Genomic DNA, 4,465 nt, shown 5'->3' on the forward strand with positions numbered 1-4,465 from the left:
TAAAATGCCCTTTGTTTTAAGCGTTCAGGATGTCTATGGTTTTTGGTTTGTTTTTGTTTTTTCTTCAATTTATCCGGTAGTGTGCATATATCTTTCAATTTTTTTTTTATTTTCTCATCCTTTCTAATCTATTTTTGTTCTGTATTCAGGTTTGTCCACTTTATCATCAATTTATGTTTCTGTAATGCCTATTTTGCTATTTTTCTTCCTCTAATTTGGTTTGTTTTTGGTCAATTACTCTGTTTTCCATTTGTCTATAATCTGCTCTTATTCTGGCCTGCTCTCAAATAATACCTGTTTGAAAACCTCATTTTTGAACATTAAGTAGATGTTTTCTAAATTTATTTTATATTTCTTCAAAAATGATTTTTGAGGCTCTCCCTCACCCTTGCCATGCCTTTGCAAAGTTTTTCCTTTACTTTTTTGCTGTAAATGTTCTCTTATGGATCCTTGCAAGCTATTTTTTTTCTTTTTCCTTTGTATTTGTCTTTGAGTGAGGCTAAGTCCAATCGGATGTGATAGTCCAAAGCAACCAAGAGTCACCTTTGCTTAGACTTTTCTTAGAGCTACCATTGTCTGCTACCCTAAGAGCAACCTCCTCTGGCAGATTTGAGGTTGGAGAGCAGGCTGATTTCAGCACACCCAGCATAGCCTCCAGTGCAAAGTACCACCAGATCAGTGCCTGAACAAGTTTTAGTTTATCTTACTGCTGTGAATGAACTACTTAGAATTCTAGTTAATGGGAAAAATCTTTGAAATGGGTTAACAGACCTCTGATTGCTAGTTATGCTGTTTTTAATCTAGTCTCATCGATTTGGTAGTTTGTAGAAATGTTGATTAGATTCAGCATTGAAGATTATTGAATTGAATATTCAATTCAACATTGATATTGATGTTGAAGATTATTTTATTTGTGTTAATTGTTTTCAAGACTTACTAAGATTTTTTTCTCAATTCAGACATTTTCTTGGACGTCTTAACAGGCATTTGGGAAGGGAGCTTTTTGTTACTTTTATTTTTTTGTTTCTGTAACTTAGTTTCTGCATAATACAAAAATTACAGAATTTCATTTGTTTGCTTTTCTATGTCACATTGTAATTTTTTTTCCTTATTCAATTCCACATGTACAGTGAAATCAGGTCATTTCTTAAGGCTATAGTTTGGCTTTTATTTGAGTGCTGAAGCCATTCATAGACTACATGATATTAATACCATGTATTAACATCAACATTATGAATCCATATTGTAGCTCTTATGTTGCATACTGAAGTCATGGGCAGTCATACATAGCACATCAGAATCATTGCAAATCCTATATTAATGGAATAGGAGTTCATGATATTTAAATATATTGCACATTCAATCAAGTACAGCCAAATTATTATCTATGCTAATTAAGAGATGCAAAGTCACAGAAATACAATGAAATCTGGAAACTATGCATTATTTTGGAATCAATTGCATTATAACTATTGACTTTCTTCATATTTGGATAACTGCAACCTCACCTAAACTTATATGCAAATTAGCTTGGATTCTCTGAAAATATACCAATTGCCTAAATTAGCATGTTAGTTTGCAACAAAAAAAAAATAGAAATCCCGGATATATAATTTGAGGTAGATAATTCTTAAAATAGATAATCCACGAATAGTTAAGAATTAGCAAGTCTTCTTTATGAATCTGTAAAAATTCCTGGCATGATGTGCATGTGTGTGCACATGTGTGCACATGTATATGTTTGTGTGTATCAAAAGTATAATTAATATGAGGATTGTAGCTGTATTTTTTCCACAGTGTTAAGTTGAACAATAGAATCATTACCTGGTTTTCATCTTAATACTTTAAGTCTACTTTTATAGTTACTTTAGCCTAACAAAATTATTTCATAAATAAGTGTATTAACCAATATGAAATTTAACACTAAGCCCTGCATTTCTGTACCAACGTTTTAGCCATGCTTTCTCCATTTTCAGAAAATATTAAAACATATGACAACATTTGTGTCCAAATCCATTTGGATTACTCTTTTTGCTAAAATATGATAATGCTTTTTCTGATTATCAGTATATAGTATCTGTTCTGCTTCGTTGATCCACTAATTTTTAATTTCTCACAAAAAATCAAAATAAAAAACAAGGGGTCAGATTTGATCTTTTTTATTTTGCTAGCTACTCGAGAGGTTGAGGCAGGAGAATTGCTTGAACCTGAGAGGCGGAGCTTGCAGTAAGCTGAGATCATGCCACGGCACTCAAGCCTGGGCAACAGAGCAAGACTCCGTCTCAAAAAAAAAAAAATTATTTTTATATCTTCTCTTTTTCTTAATGAATATTTGATGAGCCTAATAGATACAGAATTTTTTTCGATATTGAGTCTTCTACTTAACAAACTATCAATATCTAAATACTAGATGGCAATTTGTGCACTGTTTTACCTTATTGAAGATAATTGCCAAAGTTGCTAGATAATCTTCAAAGCCCTGAATTGTTATCTTGATTTACACTTAAATTATTCTTCTTATAAAACTGTTTTAATATTAAAAAATATAATCACTCCCTAAACCTGTGTCATCTTTCAGTTATGAACTCTTCCTTGATCTCTAAACAACTACTTTAAATTCAGGAGAGAGCCTTCTTAATGTGTACTCTGTAAAAACATAATCAAAATTTTCTTTATTTTTATGTTCTCTATGAATTCCTGGTGTTGATTTTGGAGGAAAATGTAATGGTCTTGTGCTGATGTGGGTTCAGGCTATGTGTGAGCCACATTCAGATCTAGCCATACTCTGTGTCTCAAAGCCACATTAATAGGTAGCCCTGCAAAGTGGTAATGAGCACAGTTTCTGAACCCAGGAGACCTTTGGTGCAAATTCTGACTCTGCCACTTACTGGACAAGTTCTTGAACTTCTCTGTGCTTCTGTTTCTGAATCTGATAGAGATAATAATAGAGATAATGATCATACTTATCTTTTAGGGTAATTGACTGACAAGTACATGAAATAATACCTGACACACAGTATATTGTTATAGAGTTTGCTGCCATGATTACTACCCATTCAGTGCAAGTGAGATACCCTATATAAACTACATAGCAAAACAGGATATCTGATGCTGGCCTGAGCTGTTCAGCCCTGCAAACAAGGATAGAAGCAGGGTAGACCACTCCTGATCCACATGGAACTAAATTCCCAAAGTAAAAGAAGGGAATTGTCCAGATAGGAGAAGGCTGAAGGAATGTTGGGTAAGTACAAGCAACAGACGTACACTCCATTTGGGGAAATGTTAAAGGAATCATAAAGGGGAAAAAGACTGTATTGTCATTTTCATTAGCAGAAGCACTATTTTGCAAAAGAGATGTTAGTCTTGCTCCATGTGGTTTTAGAAGTTCAGAATAGGACATGCACATAAGACAGGCAAGAAGTCAGATTCCCATGACTCAAAGAAAAAAAAAAAAAAAAAACTGACTAGAATTCTGAAATTGAATGCACTGTATTGTAAAGTTGTGAGATGCATGTTGCTTGAGATGGCTTTTATCTCTTATTTTTTCTTTTTCCCTTTTCCAACTTTTATTTTGGAATCAGGGGGTATATGTGCAGGTTTCTTACAAAGGTACATGTGTGTGATGCTGAGGTTTGGAGCACAAATGAATCCATCACTTAGGTAAGAGAGTATATTACCCAACAGACAGTTTTTTCAACCCTTATCCTCCTCCCTCCTTCCTCTCTCTTGTATTCCCCAGTGTCTATCATTCCCATGTTTGTGACTATGTATACCCGAATTTTAGCTCCCATTTATAGGTGAGAATACATGGTATTTGGTTTTCTGTTTCTGTGTTAGTTCATGTAGGATAATTCTTTCCAGCTGCATCCATGTTGCTGCAAAGGGCATGATTTTTTTAATGGTTGTATAGTATTCCATGTACTACATTTTCTTTATCCAATCCACATTTGATGGGTACCTAATTTGATTGCATGTCTTTGCCACTGTGAATACGCTGCAATGAACATATGGTTGCACGTGTCTTTTTGGTCGAATAATTTATTTTCTTTGGGATATATACCAGTAGTGGGATTGCTGGGTTGAATGGTAGTTGAACTCTCAGTTCTCTGGGAAATCTCCAAATCGCTCTCTACAGTGGCTGAACTAATTTACATTCCACCAACAGTGTATATGTGCTCCCTTTTGGAGAAGGTTTTTAAACAGAGGTCTAAATCACTCTTTAGAGACCAGGTTTTACATAATAATAGACACACACACACACACGCACGCACACACACACAAACACAGAGTGAGAGACAGAGAGAGAACATAGCAAATGCATAGTAAGTATGCCTAAATCTATGACTTCTGCAAATGTGGGACATTTAGGGAAAGAGCTCAGATCTTTGAGAACTTGCTGTTATTAATGGTTGTATGATACTCAGTCTTCCAAATTTCTAATAAAAATGTTAACATATTTATTCAG

Source organism: Rhinopithecus bieti, unplaced genomic scaffold (assembly GCF_001698545.2).
Source record: "Rhinopithecus bieti isolate Rb0 unplaced genomic scaffold, ASM169854v2 scaffold_18358, whole genome shotgun sequence".
NCBI lineage: Eukaryota > Metazoa > Chordata > Mammalia > Primates > Cercopithecidae > Rhinopithecus > Rhinopithecus bieti.